Below are 14,316 nucleotides of genomic sequence, written 5' to 3'. Positions count from 1 at the left end.
CCTCACAGTGAGACCCACATCTCCCCAGGAGCTTCATTTTGCCCTGATTTGCAGAGAAAATATATCTCTTCACAGGAGAAATAACTCCTCTTGCCCCAGTATTTTTGCTGGAAATGGGTTCTACTAAATGTGGTGCTTTAAGGAGGCACAGAAAGTAGCCAGACAGGTGGATGAAGGTAGAACAAGGGAATCCTTGCCCTCGTCTTTCCTCCATGTGCACATAACATCCTGGATGGTTCCATCCATACCCATGATGCTAATAACACTTGTCAGGTAGTCACTTTTTATTGAGACACTTAAGGTATGTCAGGTCAGTTTTAGTAATAATTAAGTTCAACCACAATGAATGAAGCAGATTATATATCACTATGCAAGTTAACCAAATTCTTCAGTGCTATATATCCATCCATCCCATCCATCAAATATTTATTGAGTGTATACCAAGTGCATACCAGGCAGAAGCCTACATTCTAAGGACACAGCAGTGAACAAAAAAGTTCTTGAAACTTATATACCCACCTAGGAGAAATAGACAACAAATAGGTATGGTGTATCAAGTGGTGATAAATAATGCTGTGAAAAAAAAGAACTGGAAAAAACAGGGTGATGGAGATAGGGTTATAATTTAAAATGTGTTCAAAACAAAAAAATAAATAAAATGTGGTTAGGCCAGGTCTCACTGAAAAGGTAATATTTGAGCAAGGATGTAAATGAGGTCAAGAAGCAAGCCTGGGTATGTCTGGCGGAAGAGAGTTCCAGAAGCAGATATAACAAATGCAAAGGCCCTGGGGCAGGAGACAGTTGGCAGACTCAAGGAAGTTCATGTGGAAGGAGCAGAGTGCGTGAGGAGGGGAGAAGAAATAGGGTCAAAGAATAACAGAAGATCAGATTGCACAGGGCTTTAAAGTCTGTAGGTGAGTTGAGGGGTCATCGAAGGGTTTTGAGCAGAAGAATGACATTATCTGATGTATATTCTTAAAAGATTACTCTAGCTGCTGTATTGAAAACAGATTCTAGGGAGGAAGAAGCTATTAAAATGTAAGAGATGGTGGTGACAAGGAAAAGGAAAGAATGACTCTAAGGTTTACCTGAGAATCTGGAAGGAAAGAATTGCTGTTTGGGGGACATACATTGAGAGTAGCTTAAGGAGAAGACCAAGATTTTGTTTTTAGATATGTTAAGTTTAAAATTACTGTTAGACATTCAAGTATAGGCAGTTGGGTATATGAGTCTGGAGTTCAGGGGGTAGGTCAGAGTGAAGATGCAAACTGGCAGTCATCAGCACATAAACAATTTTTAAAACCATAAAGCTAGATGAGATCACCAAAGGAATCACTCTACCTAGAGAAGAAGTCTAAGGATGATCCTTGAGGCATTCCAATTCCACTGCTGGGAAGGAGCAGCCAAAGGGAAAGAGTAAAATAGGTAGAATGTAGAATGCTAGAAACCAATGAAGAAAGTGATTCAAGGACAGCATAGTAGATTAAATTAAAGATCCCCATTCTTGGGGTGCCTGGGTGGCTCAGTCGTTAAGCGTCTGCCTTTGGCTCAGGTCCCCAGGGTCTTGGGACCGAGCCCCACATTGGGTTCCCCACTCTGCGGGGAGCCTGCTTCTCCCTCTCCCATTCCCCCTGCTTGTGTTCTTTCTCTCGCTTTGTCTCTCTCTGTCAAATAAATAAATTAAATCTTTAAAAAAAAAAAGATCCCCATTCTTCACCCCTCCCCGTGTCCATGCTTTTTGCCATATGACAATGTAAGTATTCCCCCTAAAGATAGAACATATTTACAGGTCCTTTGATTTGGGGCTCCAAGACATGATTTTCTTTGGCCGATAGAATGTTGGTGGAAATGCCAGTGCCGGATCTGAGTCTAGACCTTACTGGCATCCTATGTTTCCACTTGCCCTCTTGCAGGAGTAGGCATGACCAGGTGAGTTCGCTGGGCCCAAGAAAGACTGGAGACATGTGCAGTGGACCTGAGCCCATCATGCTGCCTGGAGCCCAGCCCCTGGTGAGCCAAGCCTAGATTAGAAGACCCCTCATGTGACCCACAGATGAATGGACAAAATAAATGCTTTCAGCTACTGAGTTTGGGGGTGGATTTGTTACCTAGCACCATTGTGGCTGTGTAGGAAAGATAACCAGGAAATGGTAGGTAAACTGCATCAATTATGACTGATAGGACAAAGAAGATCAGGATTGAGAATTGACCATCAGATATAACTACGTGGAAGTGGCTGGTGCACCTGAAAAGCAGTTTTATTGAAGTGGTGAGGTGATAGCTTGAATGGAGTAGGTTCAATGAAGTGTGGGAAAAGAGAGATTGAAGAAAAATAGTAGAGACAATTTTTAAAATAAACTTTGGGTGCAAAGGGAAGGAGAGGAATAAAGTAGCAACTGGAAGGAGGCATGATGTCAAGAGAGTGCTTTTTTAATGGAGGTACTTTTATTTCCTCTTTTTGTTTTCTACTCTATCATATTTTTCTTAATGAATAAATGAAATTTATATCATTTTATAGAATAAGTTTGCACATATTTTCAGATCTTCCATTAAAGTAGTTGAAATATCATTGCGACTTATTCAACCCAATTCCAAATATTTAGATACCATATTTGCCAGCATCTTCTTTTTTAATAATAGCTCTGTTGAGATACACTTCACATACATACAATTCACCCATTTAAAGTGTACAAGTCAATGGTTTTTAGTAGATAGTATACTCAGCATTGTGTAACCCATCACCACAGTCGATTCTGGAACATTTCCAGCACCCCCCAAAAGAAACCCTGTACTTCTTAGCAGCCACTTTAGAGAAGGATTTTTAAGATGGAAAAAATAAAGTGTATTTTTCTGCTGATGAGAAGAATCCAGTAGAGAGGGAAATTCATGATGCAGGAGATACAGCAGAGAACTGCTGGGCAATGTGTCCTTAGATAGGTAAAAGGGTTGATTGAGCTCGAGAGGACAATCACTGACAGTTCATCCTTAGTATCAAAAGAAAAGGCAGAGTATATGGGCATACATGCAATAAATGGCTACAGATCGTGGTGGGAGACTTAGAAGACTCCTGACTGCTTCTATTTTCTCAGTGACATAGAAAGCAGAAAATGCAAAACTTTCTTTGTTTCTCCCTGCATCTCATTGGCTCAAATTGGGTCCCACGTCCATTCAGAAGTATGACTTTATTATTGTTTGTATTTGGAGATGAAGCATGGCTTAAGGAGATGTATATGGGTGCCAAGTTGACAAGGTGGATGGTGATGGTTAGTCTTATGTGTCTTCTTGGCTAGGCTATTGTACCCAGTTATTTGATCAGACAATAATCTAGTGTTGCTATGAAGATATTTTGCAGCTGTTTTTAGCACCTACAGTCAGTTGACTTTAAGTAAAGGAAATTTTCTTCCATTTTGTGGGTGAGTCTCATCCAAACAGTTAAACGGTTTCCAAAATAGGCTCAAGCTGGGTGAGAGGGCAGTTTTAACTTTCAAACAAATTCCACTTTTTATTATTTTATGATTAGGGGAGGGCTATTTAATCTTTTCTGTCCTTTTATGTTTGAGAAGGTAGGACCCATGTCTTGTCTAGAATGGATTTCTCTATTACCACACCTTGACTACACCGTTTACTCCTGGCTTTTCCAATTTGTTTACAAGCCTCAGTACTGGATGGTATTCTGCAATGGATGAGTTTCCTTCCCTTGGCACCTTCCTGACATTCAGACTATACAAAATACACATGCAAAGCTGGCTTTGAATAGGAATAATTACGGGTATCACAGAGGAGTGAGCAGTTCTTGCTACATAAAGTCACAGGAAGAATGAGCTGGGCTCTTTTCAGTTTCCTGCTGTATCCTCCAGACCCTGAGTCTGGCTCGGTGTCAGGAAGGAAATGAGTGCTAGTAAAATCTAGTCCGTTGGGAGATCAGCATGTCTCTGTCCTCTCATATCCTGGAAACTACCATGCTGGCCTAAACTTATGCATGATGAAGAATGGGTTTTTTCTCTAGCAATCAAATTTGATCTCTTCATCCAAATTGTTCCCCCAAAATATATGCTAAGTTAAAGTATATATGATCAGAATTGTTGCTACAATGGGGCTTCTCTCTTTGACAAGAAATTCTGTCCTTTCAAAACTTCAGAGTTCTGTAAGGGGCCTTAAAGATAAATTTTTACAATCCTTTCTTATATCCCTTTTTTGACTATTCTGCATCTACTTCTGTATCCCCTTTTACAGTTAAGGATAAAGTCCTCAAGATGATTTTGTCTTCTTGTTTGAGTTCTGGGATTGGCAATCAGTCTATGGTAGATCTCCTATAACGCACTCAGATTCTAAAGAATCCAACATAAGCAGGGCTGATGTTCAGCCAATAAGCAGAAGTAGGATTGCATCAACTGTTGTTGACTGACATCTATCTGACTGGTTGGTAGCTGGGCCATAGAGGTTGTTAAATATTTTTAATATCATCCCTGCATATGGGTCCTCATATGCAGAGGGTTGCAAATACATAGGACTCTACTAGGTTGAAAGCTCCGTGGAATCACATCGTCAATAATAACAGCTCTGTTATTTGTCACAACACTGAAAATGTCACAGACTTTCCATAAATACTAATCAGCCCATTCGGTGCAGTATGTACTCATGAAGTACCATCACTGATTCCCAAGATCTCATTAAAAATGGTAAGTAGTATTAATAGCATTACAATCATTGATGGAGCTGCCCCCTGGGTGCCCAGAGCCCCTGTGGTTCTAGAGCCAGATAGAAGGCAGCATTCTGTGTTGGGCTCTGTATCCTGAGAGCCCAGGATCATACCACAGTCTTCCTTGGGAGAGCTCCATGCCACCCCAAGAGCTCCCAAGGAGGAGGGCTTATGAACGCTAGTGATCCATATCTTTATAGTGTGTCACCTCAGCCCCTAACTTGGACAGAATATTTGAACATCAGTTGGCAGTTACAGCACTGTCACTTGGATTATAGCTAAGTGTACTTACACTTCGTTAAAGGGATCATCTGTTCCGTTATCACAGATTGGTTTTATTGTATTCCCTTTCTAGTTTTGTAGAAAAAAGCAAAGAAAATGGATGGCATGTGGCTAATGTGGGCAATTATCTTTACAATTCTCACCACTACAGTACTCTCAAATTCATTCTATCATTTTTCTTTTGGCTTTCTGAGAAATAAATCTCTTAGGAAGTTTGAACTTATTGAAAATCTTTAGCCTTCAGCCAACCCTTTCTAAAGAGCAAGGGCATCATTATGGCTTTTCTCAAGCACAAAAAGAGGTGCTCAACTTTAATTATACAAAGCTTTTACTGATTTGGCTGACTTAATATCCTAAGCCTTGATTAACATTGGAAACTTATAGTCACCACTATTCAGACCTGGAGAGGTGGAGGAGAGCCAAAGAGGTCAGCTACCAAGGCTAGCCAGCATTAGAGAAAGAGAAGGCTTCAGAGTGACAGAGACATGAGTTAAGACAAGGAACCCAGTGGCTCTTTGTGACAACTGAGAGCACTCAGGGTGCTTATTGATCATGTCAAATCAAAACAGATGTAAATACTCAGTAAGTCAGAGCTTAATAAAAGAACTTCTTTCAAAGGTGCACTGCAATAACATGGTAAGAATGATATCAATTCATTCATTGTTCAGGTACATACTAAAATGCTTCTCAGTGTCCCCAACAAATGTAGCCAATGGAACCCCTCTGGAACCCACTTAGAGCCCCCCACCCTCAGTTTATCTGACTTGAAAGTCTGGGTTCTCCCTATTTTGTTTCCTATTTTACTTTCCTTAGAATGCCTGGCTTCTAGGTTGCCAGGGATATTCAGATATTACTGACTCAGCTGCAGAGACTCTTCCCACTATGATTTATGACAAGTAAGTGCCATGGGAAACAAGTGCGTGTAAGAGGGTAGTTGAAAAAAACCCTTGCTGACAACCACATCTCACTATTATTTCCCCCTTGTAATGCAAGGGTCTTGACCTTACCCATCTGTGATAATGAAATACGGTCACATATTTATACCCAAGCATCTACCTTTTCACTTGCAAAATGATTAAGAGGTCCAAGCTTTTCTTAGGTTTCTCCTCTCCAAATACACTCTAGAACTCCCAGGGTTGCTTATGCCTTTTAATGAATCAGTCCACCCTGCCCGCTGCTGGAAGAGTAAGATCTCAGAAATGTTGTGAAGAGCATACTCCACTGTCCTCTGTTGTTGAGAAGTCCTGGTCTGTTTGTCTTGGGTGTCTCTGGCTCTAGGGCCTCCCAAAAGTCCCTCACCCTGCTGCAGCCAAGCCCTGGCAGTCCTAAAAGATGGCCCCTGATTAGGAATCACCACCTGCTGATGGGCTTGAGTGTAATTATTCAATTTGGAAAATAAAACAGTAAAGTATATAAGGATGTTAACAGAAACTACATCAGCTACCTTCCCTCTTGACGTCGTTCCATGCTAATATTCTCAAAAGTTGTCCTTAGAGCAACAAGAGGCAAATGTCATAAGGATCCATATTTTTCAGTCTTGGTGGCTTTGTTCCATTCATGGTAAAGTTTTTCTAAATAAAATGGAAATTATAATATTCACTTGAAAGACATGAAATGTTGCAACTGACAGTAATTTTAGGCATAATGTTGTCTAACCTCCTAATTTTATAGCTGAGAATATAGTTACCTCTCATGTCATATAGCAGTGGTCCACGTCTTGAGCCCAGGCATGAGGATACCAGTTCAGAATCTATCTCCCCAAATGTCTAGCTAATGCTATTTTGAAGACGGGATTGAAGAGTCTTCCATGCTTGAGTTACCCCATTGTTAAATGAGCCTGCCTTTCCAAAATTCAGGTTTTGAAGTGGGATGGAGTGATGAGGAAAGGGAGAGGTGGGAAGAGGTATTCTGGTTCTTCTTTGGATGATTGTTGGTGGTGCCATAATTCTTTCTCAGAGCGAATGAAACCTTCGTCAGAGCATTGGCTTCTCTCTCAGCAATCATGCCACTGTATTCATAGGAAGGCTCACGGTTGACAAGCATGTACACGTGCATTCTTCCACTTGATAATTGCAACACACTTGAGAGGGTGATCATATAGGTACCATGTATTTGTAGAAAAGAACCTGAAGCTGAAGAAGGTGAACTGATTTGTTCAATTTCTTTCCGATCATACATGATAGAGCTGGCCCCCAATTCAAATATTTTGGTTCTGAGTATGGTACTCTTTCCAGTAGAAAGAGGTGCATCTTTCTCGTTCACACCATATTTGCCCATTGACTGCCACTTTTATCTCAGATCAGTCACTTCCCTTGCTCTGTACTGTACCACATGGGACATTTCCCAGATTCCCTTGCTCTGTGACCCCCTGGTGGGCACAGTCAATGGGAGACACTTATGGGGAGGCGAGGGGGGTGGGGGAAGGGAGAAATCAGCATAATTCTCCACCTCTCTAATCTTCATGTGGCATCCCTGGGCTGTGGTTTCCATAGCTCTGTCTCTTGCCAGACAGCCCTTTCTTTATTGGAGCCAGATGCCCCTGGGCGTCTGGGCTTTGAAAATATCACCTCCTCCTGTTGAAACTCCAGCCCCAGGAGAGGTAAATGATTTCCTAATTTCTGGGGTGCTTCATTATGTCCTGCTTATTTTCTCTGTCCTTCCATAATCTTTGCACTTGATTCCCCATATTAAATTCCCTTCATCCAAAAGACCTACAGTGGGTGCTAACTGATAAAATATGTGAGTTTAATTGAGATTCTTTAAAAAACTGTTTATAAAGGCAACTAGCACCTTCATTGGACAAGGCTTGGCCACGGAGGGAGTTTGTCAGACATTTTATGAGCATGTATTTTGATCCTTGGCTTCAAAGAAACCACCTTAATAGTACCATTTTTGGCATCCTCGATTATCTGAAACCATACAAAATTTACCAAGGTGAAGTTTCCTTCACCTGCCCCCCTCTCTATTCTAATTAGAATTTATCTAATTCTAACTTTGACATTAACTTCAGATTTCTTTGAATCAGTGGTTCTCAAATTCTAGAATGCATCAGAATCACCTGGAGGGCTTATTAAAGCAGAGATGGCTAGCCCCCTTCAGAGTTTCTGATTCAGTAGGTCTGGGATGGGGCCCAAGAATTTATATATTTTTATCTAGTTTTTTTTTTATTGTGGTAAAATGTATATATTAAAATTTATAATTTTACCCAGTTTGAGCATACAATTAGGTGGCAATAAGAACTTTCATAATGTTATGCAACCATCACCAGTATTGATTTCCAAGCTTTTTCACCACCCCTAACAGAAACTCTTTATCTATTAAATAACAATTCCCCATAACTCACACCCCACCCTCCACCGCCGGCCCCTGGTGACCTCTAATCTACTTTCTATCTTTATGAACTTGCTTATTCTAGGAAACGCATACGAGTGGAATTATACACTATTTGTCCCTTCACGTCTGGCTTATTTCATTTAGCATAATGTGCTCTTGGTTCATCCCTGTTGTAACATGTGTCAGGATTTCCTTCCTTTTTAAGGCTGAATAATATTCCAGTGTAGGTATATGCCGCATTTTATTTAATGCATTCATCTCTTGATGGGCATTTGGGTCATTTCTACCTTTTCGCTATTGTAAGTAATGCTGCTCTGAACACTGGCCTACAAGTATCTATTTAGTTTTCTGCTCTCAATTCTTTTTGGATCCATAGATACATAGAAATGAAATTGCTGGATCATTCGGCAATTCCATGGAAATTTCTGAGGAACTGTCATATCATTTTCCACAGTGGCTGCCCCATTTTATATTCCCGCCAGCAATGTACGAGGGTTCTAGTTTCCCCACATCGTTGCCATACTTGCTATTTCCCTTTTTTTCCAAAAAGATAATTTTCATTCTAATGGGTGTGAGGCAGTACCTCACTGTGGTTTTGATGTGCATGTCCCTAATGGCTAGTGTTCCGTGGGTCTCATGCCTATTACGGTAGTGCCCCCATCCGTCATGTCTGAAGCCCTTGTCTGGGCAAATATCACACTTGCAGGGAGCTCCACGGACATTTCCCCCTCTGGAGCTGTACTTACGGCAGGCTGGCTCTTGTGGTTCTTACTATGATCGCAGGACACACTTCAGCAGAAACCATCAACTTTGAGGAATAATATTTATTACTCACAAGTCCGGGAGGATACAGCGCTCGCCGGTAAAGGGAGAGGGAAGGAACACAGACCTGGGACTGCCTTTATTAGGGTGGAGGGTTTGGGTGCCTCAGGGTTTCTTGGGTTCACTCTTAATTAGCAAATTTAAAACATAAGAACAAGAATCAGAGCATGGGAAGGGAGAAGCGGGGGTCACTCAAGTGGTCAGTGTTCTGGGTTGCCAGGGCTTTCTAAAAGGGGCACTTCGTGGGAGGATGCGGCCTCGTTCCTTATCCGGTTGGTTTGCTAGTAACTGTGTCCTAGAGCCGGCAATATTATTTAAGATGGGTGTCTTTTGAGGCGTGCCTGGGTGGCGCAGTCAGTTAAGTGTCCCACTCTTGGTTTTGGCTCAGGTCGTGATCTCAGGGTCATGAGATGGGAGCCCCACGTTGGGCTCTATGCTCAGCGGGGAGTCTGCTTGAGGCTCTCTCTCTCCCTCTCCTTCTGTGCCTCCCTGCCCTGCTCTCTCCCTCTCAAATAAATAAATAAATCTTCAAAAAAAAAAAGATGGGTGTCTTTTGAAATGGGTACCTCAGTCTTCAAGGCCTAATGTCAGGTCCTTACACTACAGCTGGTGATGTTGGATACCTCTTCATGTGTTTATTGGCCTTCAATATATATACATATATATAATATATGATATATATTTTATATACAGCATATAAAATATGTATGTATATATATTTTTTTGAGAAATGTCGATGCAAATCCTATGCCTATTTTTGAATTGGGTTGTTTGGGTTTTTTGCTGTTGTTGGATGATCCACATTTTAACCAAGTTTCCAGGTGATGCTGATCTGAGAATCACATGCTCAGGATCACTGTTTTAGATGAGATTATATATGTCAAGTGATTAAATGCCAGCCTAGTTTGTGATACGGAAGTTTGACAAAATTTGCGTGGTACCCGGTTTTAATTACTTCTTGGGTATCAGGCTTTTGATAAATCATCTTCTGTGGACTTTCTGGGATTTTGATATATTCTCTTGTTCTCCATGCAGCAACAGGAATCAAGGCGGACCTGAAATTTAAAAATCCCAGTACTGTCACCTAACACCTTCAAACCCCCAGAGATCATTATCTGGATACGTCATAGCACCCTGGAAATACACATCTTACTAAAACTGTACAGGATGTTACTACTGACCTGAAGATTTAGGAAACTCTTGTTTGGATATCAGCATGGAGCCTCAAAACTCCTGACCAGTAGGAATCATTTTATACATGTGGCTTTTTAAAAGAAATAAAAATTATCTTGAAGAACCTTTGCTTATTAGACTGAGTTGGAAGAATATCATTGGCCATGTGAATATGTAATTACCATGATTTATTTGTCAAGTACTGAACATAGGTAAATTTCCTGCACTTTTATTGAAGTTGAGAAGTTAATTAGTATGACTATTAAGCAAAACCCAGAGATCATTATATATGAAAATTTCCCTATAATTCTAATAAACTGATTTCAAAACCAATTAGGCTTGCAATTTCACTTAATAGTCCCCAAACATTTTTCCCTTTGGTTAATGGATCTCTGCACTTCTCCTTCTCACTAAAAATATTCTAGGACTATTTAAAAGGTTTATAACAGTTCTTGTTGGACATACATAATTAAGTTTATTTTCTGTGAAAATCTGTGGAAATGTCCTTTGGAATTAATGGAAATGTACAATTTGTCTTATTATTGTTACTTAGTATTTATGTAGCCCTTCATAATTCTAAAGTACTATATAATCACTAGCTCCTCCTGAACTATTTTTATGTCATTCATTATATTGTCCTTTTGATACAATCTGTGATTTACTTCTGTCATGCCATTTGATCTATTTCAAGAGAAGAATAGAATAAGATGGGCTCTTGTAATATCCTGGGTTTGGGGTTCCCAAGATCACCCCTAGGTTGGATGATTCACTAGAGAGACCCACAGGATTCAACATCTAGCCACATTGACAACTTTGATTTATTACAGCAAAAGGATGTAAAGCACAATTAGCCAAGGGAAAAGGTATGTGAGATGAAGTCTGTGGGAGACCAGATGCAGGTTTCCAAGGGTCCTCTCCCACCGGATTTGTGCAGAACGCACTTAATTCCTTCAACAAATTGTGACAACATTTGTAAAATGTTGTCTATCAAGGAAGCTCATTAGAGACTTAATGCCCAAGGGTTTTATTGAAAGCTGATCACAGAGGCAAACTTTGCCTGGCATGTACCATATATCCAGGCTGCCAGAAAGAACTAGCAGGCGTTCAGCATTGTGATGATTAATTTTATGTGTCAACGTGACTGGGCCATAGTGCCCAGATAGTTGGTCAAACATTTGATGTTTCTGTGAAGGTGTTTTGGATGAGATTTACATTTAAACTGGTGGACTTTGAGTAAAGCAGATTTATTCCCCATAATGTTGGCGGGCCTTGTCTAATCAGTTGAAGGCCAGGGCAAAGGACAAAAACAAAAGACTGCCTGCTCCCAAGCAAAAAGAAATTCTGCCAGCAGATGGCCTTTGGACTTGAATTGCAACATTGGCTCTTCCTGGATCTCAAGCCTAATGGTCTACCCGCAGATCTGCAAATTTTGGACTTGCCAGCTTCTATAATCATGTGAGTCAATTCCTTAAAATGAAAAAATGAATCTTTCTTCTCTCTCTTTCTCTGTCTCTATCATATCTATCTATCTATATATATATCTCCTACTGCTTTTGTTTCTCTGTAGAACCTAATATAAGTATACACCATATTGTTTGTACAGTTTAGACACAGTGAGCCCCTCTGCTCACTTACTGGTGGGAACACTCCTGAAATATAAATTCCCAGATGCCAGCCAAGGGCTAATCTTGCAGCTGGGCCTTTCCAAGGATAGAAGTTCAGGTCTGCTGGGTTAACTCTTTCCTCATATACCCCCACCTCATATACTATATATAGAAAGAGACAAAAGGTAAGGGGTGGGGGAGGTTTTCTTGTCTCTTTGCTGGATCCTTGTAAATGTATACCTTGTTTAAAAACTGGGCAGGGGGGAGGTGTGGGGGAGAATTTCTTGTGTCCATGGGGCTAGAGGAATATTCTTGTTACGTATAAAACCATAAACTGGCTAAAGCATTCCCTATATTTGTCTCCTGTTACTGTTTAGAATTTCCAATCTAACCTAGCATCAGACTGCATTCTCCAAATAAAAGAAGTTCTTATCAGGCCACGGCAGGGAAAATGGCAGGTGGGAAGAAGGGAGAGGAGAAGCCTGAAAAACCACAGCGAGCTGGAGCCGCCGGAGGACCTGCAGAAGAAGCAGAAAAACCTGTGAAAACTAAGACTGTTTCTTTCAGTAATGGAAGGGAAAATTCCAGTCACAGTGCTGAGACACGATCAGCTGAAGAAGAAGCTGCAGACCTCCCAGCAAAGCCTGTAAAGATCTCCAAGTTAGGATTTGCCATAGGTAGTCAGATCACAAAGCAAGCCTCACCCATATCCATCAAACTTGGATCAAGTAAGCCTAAAGAAACTGTTCCAATGCTTGCTCCAAAAACCCTTTCAGTAGCAGCAGCTTTTAATGAAGATGAAGATAGTAGCCAGAGGAAATGCCTCCAGAAGCAAAGATGAGAATGAAGAATATTGGAAGGGCTACACCAACATCAGCAGGCCCAAACTCCTTCAATAAAGGAAAGCATGGTTTTTCTGATCAACAGAAGCTCTGGGAGTGAAATATAAAATCTCATCTTGGAAATGTCCATGACCAAGACAATTAAATGATGTGTTTTGAAATTGGGGTGTGGGGTGGATGTAAAGTTAAAAGAAACAGTTTCCTTTTTTAGAGAATGGTGGGGTGCCTGGGTGGCTCAGTGGGTTAAGCGACTGCCTTCAGCTCAGGTCATGATCTTGGAGTCCCGGGATCAAGTCCTGCGTCGGGCTCCCTGCTCCATGGGGATCCTGCTTCTCCCTCTGACCTCCCCCCTCTCATGTCTCTCTCTCTCATTCTCTCTCTCAAATAAAAAAAAATCTAAAGAATGGTATAATGGTATAAGACTATCTTTGGAGCCACTTTTTTTTTTATGATTGAGTGGTACACTCATTGAGAGTTTGAAATTAGAGGTAATTTCTGTATTATATACAGATTTCGAGACATTTGCTAATTTTGTAGCTTCATATGATTAGTGTCCAAAGGTTACCGATAATAAAAACTCAGAAATGGTAAAAAGAAAAAAAAAGAAGTTGGTATCAAAAAAAGGTTGATCCACCTTTGTAGTCTTCAGATCTGTGCTGCTTGCAGGCTCTGTCCTGTGATTTTTCAATAGATAACATAACTTTTCTTTTAACTTCACAGGAAATTCCATGCTTGAATGTGCCCTGAGTGATGAAGCATGACAAGAACTACCACCCAGTAGTCTTCAGAATTAAAATGGTTTGACAGCCGTTCCTCCAGGGACTTGGCCCTTTCCTGCAAGCCATCAGCACTGAAGATGCTCCTGGGATGCAAGAATGGTGACTTTCCAGGCAGAAGCAGTGTTTTCAGAATCTGCACTTGTTTACTCAACAGATCGACAAAAAGAAGCAGACAGGGATGGGCAGGGGCAAAACACACGTTCAAATGCTTTGCCATCTCAAACTTTCATTTTTTTTTCTCAACATTTTGACAATGTCTTCACTAGTCTCCCTGTGTCTTCTCTCCCCCACTTCCAATTTATTTCATATGTTGCCCTAAGGATTTTTCTATGAACACGAATCTGGTCATAGTGTCGCCCTTGACCTCCACTCACTGTGTCTGGTCCACTGAATAAATTCTCAAGCCCTTGGCCTTGCATTGAGAGAACATCAGAGTGTGGCCTGAATTTACCCTCCCAGCCATATTTCTAGTCACCTCCTCATCAAGGGTGAGTCAGTCATTCCTCTTTGACCCCCAAATCTAAGAATCCCTCAGACTGTAAAGTTGTGCGGTTTTGTAAAGTCTACTATCAATAGGATATGTACTTTTGCACTAAACTTTGTATTGAAATACACAAATGAGTGCACATGCCTTAAGTGTGTCGCTTGATCAATTTTCAAAATGAACATACTACTGTCACTCTCACCATCAAGAAACAGACCATCACCAGCACCGCCCACAAGCCTCTCCAGACCCTGTCCCGCTCACTCCCTGCCCCCCGGCCTTCTATCACCTCTGATTC

General features: G+C 41.0%; 1 pseudogene; it reads left to right on the top strand.

Annotated features, from left to right (window-relative positions):
* Positions 1 to 12,226: 12,226 nt before the first annotated feature.
* LOC102729858 (PEST proteolytic signal-containing nuclear protein pseudogene) lies at positions 12,227 to 12,926 on the top strand (annotated as a pseudogene).
* Positions 12,927 to 14,316: the final 1,390 nt, after the last annotated feature.

Source organism: Leptonychotes weddellii, chromosome 2 (assembly GCF_054177405.1).
Source record: "Leptonychotes weddellii isolate Sample4059 chromosome 2, ASM5417740v2, whole genome shotgun sequence".
Taxonomy (NCBI): domain Eukaryota; kingdom Metazoa; phylum Chordata; class Mammalia; order Carnivora; family Phocidae; genus Leptonychotes; species Leptonychotes weddellii.
This window is presented reverse-complemented; position numbering and strand designations above follow the sequence as displayed.